A 14,535-nucleotide genomic window follows, 5' to 3' on the forward strand; every position below is an offset into this window, starting at 1 on the left:
CTATTGCTTTTTTAACGTTCTCATTCCCGTCGCCTTGGTTGTTGCTAAAACTCCCTACTGACATTTCGCGAACGGAGAGTTTTCGTGCGTGTGTACTAGTACCAAATGCCTTTTCCCGACATTTCTTAGTTTTTGCACACAAGTATATCAAAATTACTTAAACCTACTGCGGATGAAACTTGCATTTAGACTGATGGATAGTCTTTGTGTGTTTCAAGGTGTGCTCTTTTGGTTTAATTTAACGACGAAAGTAGCCGGGGGCGATGCTCTGAGTAGCCGGGGGAAATCCCCGGCCCCCGGCCCTTAGTGACAACCCTGGTTGAATTAACAATATTTTGTCAATTTTTGAAAAGAAAAACGCCTGTTGAATTGTTAGTGGTGTGAATGAAAGGAATTCCTTGCCCCTCTAGATTTCTCTTCTACACGTAGTGCCTGTCCCACAGGCTTTCTCTAATACTGGTCAAAGATAAAGGCCAAAAAATTTCTTTTTTGTAAAATTTGTCAGAAGTAAACCATTTTTACTTTTGAGGATTTTACAAAAATAATTTTTTCGGGAGTATTTCCTTTGGCTTATATTGGAATTTGATTACTATTCAAATGTTTTGCGGCGAAGTTTCTATTTGGCTAGTAGCCTCGTAGGATTTTCTTTTACTGATTTAAAGTTAGAATGAAGAATTTTTTTTCATAACATGGTCCAGGTATTAAGGGTATTTTTAAAGTTACTCTAATTACAAATGTATTTTTTTTATACTTATAGGCACACAAAAGGCCCATTGATGTCCAAAAACGGAAGTTCTTGGATTTCTTTGGACATGGACAGCAAGCTGATGATTTTTATTAAACTTCAGGTTAGTATTGTTTATAACCTACACAGTACAAACAGCTGTACCTACTCAGCAGCTGTATATAATAAGTCAAACTAATCATGATTTATTATTTTATTATTAAATTAAATTCACTTTTATTTAAAATGAACTCAGGTTTTGGAACGATGAAAGGCATTTCACATTTTCATAGGTGGCGATGTATATACTCCATTTTCAGGAATTCATACTGCAAAGAAATTAATTTTTGTCACAAAAAGGGGCCAGAAATGATAGATGATTAGCTTTCCGAGGTTTTTTTCTTTGGTCACCAGATCACATGACTTTTTTTTGTTAATAATTGAAAAAAAAAGCCTGATGAATTAATTGTTGTGAATGAAAGTGGCCTTTTTGATGTACATGCACTGTTATATTTTTCTTTTGATGATTTTTTCTGTGCAAACAAAGCACCACCAACAATGTTCTTGGGGATAATGCAACCAAACTGCTGTAGTACCCAAGACTAATATAAAGGGCATAAAATTAAACATTCAGCAGGGAAAAATTAACACCATCACCTGACGAAGATCAACAGTACGTAGTCAAAACATTGAGATAAACAGAGAAAAAAGATTGACCATCGTGGGACAAAAATGATAAGCAGGACCCTTCTGCGATGAATCCTTCATCATATTGATTAAGAGTTTTGACTGGGAAAACATAAATATCTTCAACCCTAGAACTTCTCTCTGCATATTGTTCACTTTTTGCATAAAGAAATATTGTCAAGCAATGTTGTTTTAAAGATAGAAGTGTAGAAGTCTTTAGAGGGACGTTTTTGCTATACTTTTTATACTGTGTAACTTGCATACATGTAGAACATTAATGCCAGCAGCACTCATACTTCAACAGAAAAATATTCGTTCAAGGTGTTTTTGATGTTGTAGTCCTACTGGCAAAGAATTTGATTAGGTCATATGTTTGCATTGCTTGGTGATTAGGCAATTGCTCACCCACTCATGATACCAAACAGAAAAATTTGACACTTACAAGGTTGTAGAAACCTGTTAAACAATCCAGGAAAACATTCTTCATGCAGAATAATTTGAGAGGTGAAGCTTGAGATCTAATGATAATAATATTGTATCATACTTTGTGTAATGACTTTTGCAATTATTACTTATTTTAATTTTCCTTGTTTGGCGCAAACAAAAACCATTGTAATAATAAGAAATCAGATCTTACTATCGCTCTGTCATCTTAAGGACTGCAGTTCAGGGTATAAGTCAGGTGTGTGATTTTATCTAAGCTGTAAGGAAGTTCCAAGAACTTACTAGAATTCTCAAAAAAAAAAAGTGAAAGAAGAAAAACTACGCTATATATTTTTACTGAAAGCACTGAGCAGTGGGCTTACACCTTCTCTATCTATACTACTGCATTTAAATGTGGTGCATTGAAAGTATTCATACATGTATACTTATATTTGAGAATTCTTAGGATTTTTCCTGTCAAAATTCAATTATTGTTATCATTAAATTCTGAAGAGGCTCAAAATCTACAAGTTATTCATAAGGTTTAGAGACAAGCTTAATTTATAAACAATTATTGCCTATAATATTGTTCAAACTCTGAACAAAAATAATTGTTGGTAGTTCCACACTCCTGGAGCTGCAACATAAGCAAATACCTCACTATTTTCATGAGAGAATAGTTTTTGGTCAGATCAATTGTATTGCAAAAGTTTTACTGACCTTTTGGTTGAGTCGGATTGTGAGGCAGACCTGAAGATGTACGCATAAGTCTTACTTTGGCATTATGAATTATAGTAATCATTAATTATTTTGGGTCTGTTGTCTGTGTGTAATGTTGTTGCAATAACTATTGACCACAGAGGAAAGAGGAATACATGGACACATGTTATGGGATGTAGACCTTGAAACGTTTATTTATTTAGTAGGTAAAAAATGCACAAAGGCAATTACAAAAGGACTATATATCAAGGATATTAAATTGGATTGTTGAAAGAAAAGCATACTATTGGGCTTTTACTATTGCAGATATCCTGTGTGGCTGACGTTTTTTTTGTCGTGGAAACTGAACCGAGGTCAAAACAAAAAATTATGGGGGAGGGGGGGAGGGGAGAAGGCAATGAGAACGACCACCTGCAACCAATCCCTTGAGATTCATGAAAGGCCCCTTTCAGTCTTGTGAAAGGAGGAGTTAGCTTACATGTGATGTGACGTGCTTTGAAGTGTGACATCAGCCATCACACAATGTAAAACAAACCATCGCGCCAAATAGTTTGATGTTGTCACTGTTATTTTTTTTAACACTGCCTTCTGCTTATTATTATGGAAAAAAAAATTGTTTATTAGAATTGGATTCCATTATTGGACTCAGAGTTCAACTTTCAGATCAAAAGATTGAATCTTTTTAATAGAAGTCTCATTTGAAGTAAAGTACGTTGATCACTTACACACCATAAGACAAATTATAGGCAAAAGTTCACATGCAAAGCGACTGATGGCTTAAGTTGATTTTGCCAAAGAAATGTGCTGATGTTTTTTCTCCTTTTCAAGAATATTTCTTGTGCAGGAACAGCATGCTTGCTTTTAAGAATTAGTCTTTATAAATTCCTTGGAGTTTTAGAACCGCAGAACTTCTTGGCATCTAAAAATTCTTGCAATGAATATTTTGTTGAGTAAACACAAATCTCACTTGCAACGCAACTGTTGACTTGAGTTGTTTTCTCATCTTTCTGAAATCTTTATTATTCGGAAACAGCAGGCCTGCTTTGAAGAATTATTCTTTAGAGTTTTAGAATTACAGAACTTCTCCATGTCTAAATTGGCCATGAATATTTTCTTGAGCAAACAGAAATCAAGTCAAATGCTGAAAGCTGCAATACAACCAACGGTATTTCTTTGAATTTTGTATCCACTGGGAATCTGACATCTGTGGACAGGTTAACTTTTACATTCTGTCAGCTAATCAGGAATGCTGGTTGCTGTGTCTGCTGGCGGACAGAGTTTCAAAAATCTCAAGGGTTGATTGCAGGTGGTTGTTCTCAATGCCTTTGCCCCCTTGCCCCCTCCCCCATCGTTTTAGCTTTTGCATGGTTGTATCTCTTACATTACAAACCATAAAAGAAAAAGCACACCAAAAAAACTGCCAGCTTTGCAGGCTACATTGCAGGCAGCTAGATTGGAGCAACTGCAGATAGAATTTTTTCTCTTTTTAGTCAGAATCTTTAAAGTTTTTGTCAAGTATTTTGTTTATAAGTGATGCACCACCCAGTCGTACGTAGTACCAAACAGATAGGACGATAATATTATTTTTTTCCTTCACATGTGCCTCAAAAAAGGATATTTCAGGCCTAAGCTAAGACAGATACTTTTTTAAACATTATTTTTTGGAGATATACATGTACATGCCCTAAAAAGGATACCTGTCAATTATTTTGAGTGTTTTTTAACCGTGCATGAATGAGAAGACACAGTTGAGTAAGAAGCATAGAGACAGTGTGGAGCACAAGTTAATGGAAGGAGAAAGAAAGATAATGGCCTTAGGCAGTCACAAAATGTTCTGGCCAATCAGACTTGCCCACCAACAGATTGAACATAAGACTGAATATACCAACCAACCTGTGCGGTAGTCATCTTTAGAGTCAAAGTGAGTTATATCAGTTCAGTTGATGGTATTATACTCTGGTTATTGATCTAATTGGTCAGTTACATCGCGATGTTATTGGTCGTCTGTCAGTTAGGCCGTGATGTTATTGGCTATGAAGACTCGTAATCAGTAATTGGTACGTTTCGATACGTCTATTGTCACAGTTAAACAGTCGTCTATTGTTAGTCAAATTGTCATTCTCTCGTAGTTAGTTCGTCAATAAGTTGATCTCGTCAATAAGTCGTTTGTACGGCGCTGGTAACTGTTGGCTATGATTCAGTGGCGTTTGTTTCTTCGTACTTACTAAACCAGATTTCTAAAGTAAGACGTTGATAGTAGTCTGTAGAATACCTTATACGTGTTGCAGAGTCCCAGTCAATTTGATGTTTCACTTCGTTCACCCGGACGATCAAACTCAACCTACTTTTAAAATGACTCCTGGGTTCAAACCTTTCACAATCAGTGTAATGCCTGTGAAAATCAAGCTTTTTAAATGGTGGTTATATTCTGCATTTTTTTTCACAGTAATGCTATGGCAGCCTCTATTGAATTGTTGTTAGGCTTAGTTGCTCATTTGTCCTCTTGTTTTAAATTTTTTGCATGCCCAAATATACAGTATGAGCATGGGTGTTTTCTGGTTGCCAGAATTATGACCTGCTGGAAGTGATAGAGCGATTTTCGTATGACCTTGAAATGAAAACGCACGAGCAAAACAGAAACAACAAAAAAATGGGAATAGAGTGATTTGATTGGTTCATCAAACAGGTACAAACTCTTGTGGCTTTTGGTTGGTTAAGCAAACGCACGGGTGAAAAAACTTAGTGCCCAAGAACCTTCTATAAATCAAACAATATTTTGCTTTGACGTCATACTGCAACACGATTGGCCAATCGAACATGCCTTCTCCACATTAGGGTTTTCTCTGGCGGAAAAATGAAGAGGCGATGTTTTGATCTTTTTATCCATTGGCTGACAAAACAAATACATGTAACAAACACTTGCCAAAACCCATTTGGTAAGGTCATACGATAATCGCTCTGTTCATTTTCTCCCATGTTTGTTTTACATTCTGTGTCTATGTTACTCATACTTCATGCTTAGCATGTCTCCTGCACTTGAGTAAATAACTCCTGTTATGCAGGCTATGCAGAATAAGTCGTTATGTTTATAAGCCCAGTTAGCACCAATGTGACAAATTTCAACTGTCTGGTACTTTATGTAGAACTGTGCATAATCTTTTCAATATGTGGACCAAAGTGTAGGACTATTACACTGAAAAAGGAAGATATCACGTTGGTCAATCAAATCTGAACTTTGAATCAAGATATTAAATGAACCTGTTTGTTTTGCATTGCTATGTATTAAGATGGAATCCATCAGGAAATCGTAATTTTATTTTTCAATGGACAAAAACCCTGTACCAGAATAATTTAAACCATATTGCATTCTTTTTTACATTTTTCAAGTGCTATAGATAACACTACCCACACTACACCACCCTTTAGCAGACACTAAGTCATGGTCCCACCAAGATACAAACACTGCATTGTTAACCTTCCCATTTTAGACACCACTCTTTAGCGGACACTAAGTCATAGTCCCAGCAAGATACAAACACTACATTGTTAACCTTCCCTTTTAAGACACTACTCTTTGGCAGATACTAAGTCAGTCCCAGCAAGATACAAACAGTACATCGTTAACCTTCCCTTTTTAGACACCACCCTTTAGCAGACACAAAGTCATAGTCCCAGCAAGATACAAACATTACATTGTTAACCTTCCCTTTTTAGACACCACCTTTTAGCAGACACTAAGTCATGGTCCCACCAAGATACAAACACTGCATTGTTAACCTTCCCATTTTAGACACCACTCTTTAGCGGACACTAAGTCATAGTCCCAGCAAGATACAAACACTACATTGTTAACCTTCCCTTTTAAGACACTACTCTTTGGCAGATACTAAGTCAGTCCCAGCAAGATACAAACAGTACATCGTTAACCTTCCCTTTTTAGACACCACCCTTTAGCAGACACAAAGTCATAGTCCCAGCAAGATACAAACATTACATTGTTAACCTTCCCTTTTTAGACACCACCTTTTAGCAGACACTAAGTCATAGTCCCAGCAAGATACAAACACTACATTGTTAACCTTCCCTTTTTAGACACCACCTTTTAGCAGACACTAAGTCATAGTCCCAGCAAGATACAAACACTACATTGTTAACCTTCCCTTTTTAGACACCACCCTTTAGCAGACACAAAGTCATAGTCCCAGCAAGATACAAACACTACATTGTTAACCTTCCCTTTTTAGACACCACCTTTTAGCAGACACTAAGTCATAGTCCCAGCAAGATACAAACACTACATTGTTAACCTTCCCTTTTTAGACACCACCCTTTAACAGACACTGAGTCATATTCCCAGCAAGGTACAAACACTACATTGTTAACCTTTCCTTTTTAGACACCACCATTAAGCAGACACTAAGCGATAGTCCCAGCAAGATACAAACACTACATTGTTAACCTTCCCTTTTTAGACACCACCTTTTAGCAGACACTAAGTCATAGTCCCAGCAAGATACAAACACTACATTGTTAACCTTCCCTTTTTAGACACCACCCTTTAGCAGACACAAAGTCATAGTCCCAGCAAGATACAAACACTACATTGTTAACCTTCCCTTTTTAGGCACCACCCTTTAACAGACACTGAGTCATATTCCCAGCAAGGTACAAACACTACATTGTTAACCTTTCCTTTTTAGACACCACCATTAAGCAGACACTAAGCGATAGTCCCAGCAAGATACAAACACTACATTGTTAACCTTCCCTTTTTAGACACCACCATTTAGCAGACACTACATCATAGTTCCAGCAAGATACAAACAGTACATCGTTAACTGTCCCTTTTTAGACACCACCCTTTAGCGGACACTAAGTCGTAGTCCCAGCAAGATACAAACACTACACTGTTAACCTCCCCTTTTTAGACACCACCATTTAGCAGACACTGAGTCATATCCTTAGCAAGATACAAACACTGCATTTTCAACCTTCCCTTTTTAGACAACACCCTTTAGCAGACACTAAGTCATAGTCCTAGCAAGACACAAACAGTACATTGATAACCTTCCCTTTTTAGACACCACCCTTTAGCAGACACTAAGTCATAGTCCCAGCAAGATACAAACAGTACATTGCTAACCTTTCCTTTCAAGACACCACTCTTTAACAGACACTGAGTCATTGTCCCAGCAAGATGAAAACATTACATTGTTAACCTTCCCTTTTTAGACACCACCTTTTAGCAGACACTAAGTCATGGTCCCAGCAAGATACAAACACTACATTGTTAACCTTCCCTTTTAGGCACCACCCTTTAACAGACACTGAGTCATATTCCCAGCAAGGTACAAACACTACATTGTTAACCTTTCCTTTTTAGACACCACCATTAAGCAGACACTAAGCGATAGTCCCAGCAAGATACAAACACTACATTGTTAACCTTCCCTTTTTAGACACCACCATTTAGCAGACACTACATCATAGTTCCAGCAAGATACAAACAGTACATCGTTAACTGTCCCTTTTTAGACACCACCCTTTAGCGGACACTAAGTCGTAGTCCCAGCAAGATACAAACACTACACTGTTAACCTCGCCTTTTTAGACACCACCATTTAGCAGACACTGAGTCATATCCTTAGCAAGATACAAACACTGCATTTTCAACCTTCCCTTTTTAGACAACACCCTTTAGCAGACACTAAGTCATAGTCCTAGCAAGACACAAACAGTACATTGATAACCTTCCCTTTTTAGACACCACCCTTTAGCAGACACTAAGTCATAGTCCCAGCAAGATACAAACAGTACATTGCTAACCTTTCCTTTCAAGACACCACTCTTTAACAGACACTGAGTCATTGTCCCAGCAAGATGAAAACATTACATTGTTAACCTTCCCTTTTTAGACACCACCTTTTAGCAGACACTAAGTCATGGTCCCAGCAAGATACAAACACTACATTGTTAACCTTCCCTTTTAGGCACCACCCTTTAACAGACACTGAGTCATATTCTCAGCAAGGTACAAACACTACATTGTTAACCTTTCCTTTTTAGACACCACCTTTTAGCAGACACTAAGCGATAGTCCCAGCAAGATACAAACACTACATTGTTAACCTTCCCTTTTCAAACACCACCATTTAGCTGACACTAGCTCATATTCCCAGTAAGACGCAGGTTGCTAATTTCCAAAATTAACTCTATAATTTTTGACAATGATAAGATAGATAGTGAGTACGATGTATAATAATTAGGCATAGTTCCAGCAACTCTAATTTTTAGATTCTACAACCGGCCAATTTTGATTGTTATGATTTTGTTTTGTGTTTTTGGAGTTATTGAGCTGAATAAATAAAACTGAAATTTACATGTAATTAGGAAGTGTGTTGTATCAAGATGGTCACTCACTCTTTCAACATTTTCTTTCTTCCTCAGTGGAGGTATTGATGAGTTTTTGCAATGTTTTTATTGCTGGGAACTTCTTTACTCAAGGGTCGAATTGATAAATGGTATTCAAAAATGAATTAATAATGCATGAAGAAGCTCTAGTGGAAGCTGGTTAATACGGACACCAAGGGAACATGCCATAGTATCCATACTAACTGAGTGTCCTTATTAAGGAGGCTGTCAGAAAAAAATGTCGTGGACACCTATTTTATCATAATAAGACTCAGGGCAGACATTTTTATTAGAAAGCTTTGCTTAATTTCCTAACTGTAACTGTAACATGCTCACCCCTAAGAAACCTTACAATCATTTATCTCAAAAATATTTCTAGCTTTTAATATTATTCTCTAATCACAATGATAGAATATGTGACTTTCTACTGATGATTTTAGTTTGCGACTCAGCTACAATCCTGGACAAAAATCCTTGGGACAGTACTGTAATATTCATATTTTTCTGTCATTTCTCGGTTCTCCTGGACCTGTGTGAATCTGAAAACGCCCCAGAAACGCAAAAGCCAAGACCCAAGACTTTTGTCCATGATTCTAGGTTTACAGAATATAAGACAGAACCTTTGAAAGGTCATTCGCATTTTTATGTTTGCTTTTACTGTTACATATTCACTCATTGACAGTACACAGATCAACAGTGTCTGTAAAGAGGGGTTGATGGAATTTATTGACTCAGGACACAGGTAAAAGTCAGTTGTTCGTACTGGTGTCGTATCTTGTGGGTTAAAGTTAGCAAAAATATATCCGCTTTTCATTGGTACAAACGAAACTGTCCTTTTTCTATGGGTGTCTGTATTAAGCTGGTGTCGGTTGAGTGTTATTTCACTGTATGATAAGAAATATTGATATTTGTATCAGATCTCTATGGGTCCAATGTTTTTACAGATGAGACGTTTAATACACTTCTGCCTTCAAACATGAGTTCCAATGTTTTGAATTCTATAACGACCATCAGGAGATTTAAAATTTAATTTCTCTTCAGTTTCTAAAATGTATAACTGCCAAAATAGTAAGGAAATCGAACCACTCAAGCCATCTATTGATCTATTTCAAGTAGACGAAAATTGTATTTTTTAATCTGATGAACGACATTCTTAATGTTCTAAAGGTCTTCTCCTTAGGTTATCCTGGTGTGGAAGAAAGGTCTATGTTGTCAAAGATCACAGATATGATTATCTTCTTCTGTCAAACGTTTTCATAGAATTCTCAGAAAATAGCTGACACTGCATTTTTAGAACGTTACTGTTATTTCCATTGTACTTCAACAGTTCAGAATCAAGATATGATACATCTTACTGGGAAAAAAGCATGTTAAGAGTGGGTCATTCAGTGTTAGTGTGATAGTGATTTCGAGAACATTTAACTATGAGAATTTACAGGGTCTTTTTCACGGAAGTTTAGTGCAGTTTGTTAGTTTTGACAGCGTATGGCTACGAAAGTGAACGCAAGAAGAGATCTCTCGGAAACGACAAACTTACAGCCTGATAACAATTTGTCTGTGCGTTCATATTATTTTACTTCAAAGTTCCAGACATCAGAGATAAACTAACAGACTTAACAGGAAAAGCAGTCTCCAATTATTGTTTTATTTTTGTTTTTTTATGATTATTGATTTTTTTTCGACTTCTTTCGTATTTGCTGTGCCATTAAAATGTACATTAAGCTTTTAGCTGCTGGTTTTATAGTTTCAGTCAGTTTGATAGTCAGTTTGATAGTCAGTTTGATTGTCATAGCTATTTCAAAGGTGGTTGATGCGTTACTATGGTAACACTGTTACCAATCGATCCTTTTACTACTCAATCAAAAGTGAACGAGTTCTTGTTCGACTTTAGACTGTAAGTGTTCTATAATCTGTTTGCATAGTAAAAGAAATGAGGATAATAAATTTAAATGGGATGATGTGGAATACCTTGCCACTAAATCAGTAATTAGCATCCTCGGAATCTCTCAGACATCTTCGGTGAAGTTTATCGGACACGTTCGTGTTTCTTTCGAAGAATTTTAAAACGAGTGATTTTGAACAGATAGAATCAAACATTACTGCTAGAGAACGTGAAATTTTTTTTCGTATATACCTCTTTTATTTTCTCTCCTTTTTGTCTTTTGAAGCTTAAGATACTAGAGCTAGAAGAGCTACTTCGCGATTATTATTTGTTCCCGTTTGTTTACGTATTTAGGGAATCGCGCGTTGTTTTTCTTAGCATTAGACGTTCACATTTTAAAATATGATCAAATTTATACAAAGCAATTGTCTTGACTAAAATCACAATCCCTTGTTCCTCAACGACAAATTAAACAAATGTATTCATGTTTTTAATTCAGTGATTCATCCTTCAGCCCGTTTTCTGCAAAAATAGAACAAAGGTTGTGATTAAGAATGTTAGGTAATGTTTTTTCACGTCAGTGCTGTCGTTCTATGCAATGTTTTCCTTCTTGATCAACACTAAACCTCGTGCATTTTTATGGAAATAGCTGCTAAGGTTGTTAAAGATGCGAATTTTTTTTTTTTTTCAACAGAACAATTTCCGCTGCTGGTTGGATCACGTCTCAATTTGGAAACGGAAGAAAGAGGTACCACAGTAAAGGTAGAGAACAGATTGTAATTAAGGATTTTTCAAGAAAGAAAAGCAGTTCGGAAGTTGTCGGGTGGTCTAAATGGCTTCGATGAATTATGTGGCTCGCTGTTTCGAAATTATTTATAATTTTTGTGCCCGGAGCTATATTAGAATCATTATTTACACAATCGTAGCGTAGTTTTCAGCCTGTGTGGGCCTGTTCATATGAGGTGTGCCATCCTGGTTTGGCGTGCTGGCTCGGCTTCAGCTTGTGCGTTATTTCCTCTTAAAATTGTTGTGTTTATATGAGAAGGCCGACCGGCCCGCTTGCCTAGATCCCGATTGCTTGAACGGAGATCTCGGCAAACGGGCCAGCCCTCCTTCTTATATTAACACAACGACAATTTTAAGAGGAAATGAGGCATGAGCCGAGCCTGCCCGCCTGCCTAACCAGGCTGGCTCACCTCAATAACAGGCCCTAAGTAATCCGAATTTAAAATCGAGCCATCGTGCGAAAAATATAGCTTTCCGGACACAACAAATTATTAAGATTTCGATAGACGGGCTCCTAAAATTCAGAAGGCGAAGAAATTACACTTCAAAGCTAGTTTTTCAGCAAACAGTTTACGTTTTGGCCAACCACACAGTGTAAACAAATCGGAAACTGTTTTTTAGCCCTCAAGTCGATCCAGTAGTAATAAAAGTATGAATATTGACTGACAGTGTTGTGTACTACTTGCAAGGTCGCACGATGCTTCGCTCAGTCAACGTTCTTATTTGCTTTACCAATGTGTCGATAAACGTAGAAAACATACAAGAAGTTCGATTTTCGTTTTCGTGTAAGCTGGCAGTGCAGCGCCATTCAGACCACCCGACATTTTTTTTGTTCAGAAAAAAAACTAAGTCTCGTTTTGTAAGTATTTCAAGAAATTTTTTTCCCGTCCAGTTCGTCAGGTAAGAAATAATTTCTTCGCAGTTTTGTTTTGAAAAATCATAGTGTTCATAGTAAATTTTTATGTTAATTTCTTGTCTTCACGAAAATATGATTGGAATGTGGCTCCAAGAGACTTAGAAAAAATACGGCGCGCCCACGGCGCATGCGTCGTATTTTTAAAAAAAAAAAATTAAAGTTTATTTACTTTAACTACTACTATTAATAAACAATACTTTTTCAAGTCGTTTTCATATTTTTATTTCTCTCTTGTTTGCTAAGTTATTATTTCTAATACAATAAAGCAATCAACACTTTGTCTAGTTGAGTAATGTTTTATTTCTTTAATTAGTTAAGTAATTTTCATTAAAAAGGTGTCAAGAAAAATTTTTCAAAAATATACTAAGTCTTTTGGCGGGAAAATCTGAGCAAATTTGCACAGCGTTTCCCCTGACAACATTTTTGTGTCAAACATTGATAGAGTTTACTTTGCAAAAATTTCCGCCATAAAACTTTAATACAGCACCTCACGCAAAATGTTTTTGCACAAGTTTGAGTACAGTTTTTAGCAAGAAGAAGTAATACAAGCAATGTTTTCCTACAATTACTCGCGCACAAGGCTACGTTGCAAGGCAAGATACAGTTTATTGCGCGTATTACCTTCTACCTGCTCAAGAAATTTTTATGTTGCGAGGAGTAGAAGTATCTTCTACTTCTTACAACACAAAAATTTATTGAACAGGTAGACGGTAAAACACACAACAAACTGAATCTCAACTTGCAACGAAACCTTGTGCGCGAGTAGTCGTAGGAAAATATTGCTCGTGTTACTTGTCCTTAAGGCGGTTAATTAAAGGCAAAAATGGCAAGCTATAAATCATTAAAAACTACGGAAACGTTTATCTATTCAGAAATCAAAATCCAAACGAAATATTTTTTATTTAAAAAAAAAAAAATCAAAGGTTTTTACGTGGCGAAAGTATATCGCCTTTTGAATTTTTCTCCTCCCCTTCTAAACCATTGTGATTCAAGTTTTCACGATACTGTAATCTTCAATTTTATTTTATCTTTTCGACTTATAACTTGCCATGTTGCCAATAAAAACCCTCTCCAGCTCTTAGTATACATGTCTGTAGCACAAGACAAATTGCTTCTGTTCAAATCGTTTTTGCCAAGTTTAATAAACTATGCCCTTGGAGCAAAGCTTGAACTAAGTGAGTATTTTAGATCACAGATTTACAATTGGTTTGCTCCAACTTTCTCCGCAGTATAAATCAGTATAATTGCCTACTCGGTGTGTGTATAATTTATTGCTTTTTTTCCTCAATTTGTCCTGTGCTGCGTCAAGTCCAAGCTGGAAAAGACTTTTCTACCTAAATTAAGAATAACCCATTATAAAACCCAATGTCTCGTCTTTAAAAAATCTTAAATTTGTAGTTCCCATCCAGCGAGTTTTTAGTAATAAATCTTGTTATGCAGACCACAATAAACACTTGCGTTTAAAGAGTTTTCGTACAAATTGTACACAAAATAAACATACCTGATTCAGTAGTTTGTTCGTTCAAAATATTTTCAATCTTATCAACTTACAAAAACTTGTTCACGAATGTTTCAGTATTTTGTAGTTGCACAAGACACATTAGTCATATTCAAATTTCATTTGAGGATGTCTTTTGTTATTCAATAAATGTTTGCTGTGCATTCAGAAACTAATTATTGAACGTTGGTTCTCATTAGCCGGGCTTTCTCTTGTTTTTCGCTTTTAAAATTTTTCAGCAATGATTGTCGCAAAAAATTGGCATTAAATCTGTCGATATCAAAAACATTAACACATTGACGCTGGTTTGTTCTTCATAATATTTGTTTATGTTAACAACTTACAGAAACCGACTTGTTTAAGAATGTTACAGTATTTTGGAGTAGTACAAAACACATTCTTCAAATTCAATAAATGTATGCCGAGTATTCTCAAACTAATAATGTATAACGTTGGTTCTCACTAGTCGGGCTTCCACTTGAATTTTT

This window comes from Porites lutea, chromosome 11 (assembly GCF_958299795.1).
Source record: "Porites lutea chromosome 11, jaPorLute2.1, whole genome shotgun sequence".
NCBI classification, from domain to species: domain Eukaryota; kingdom Metazoa; phylum Cnidaria; class Anthozoa; order Scleractinia; family Poritidae; genus Porites; species Porites lutea.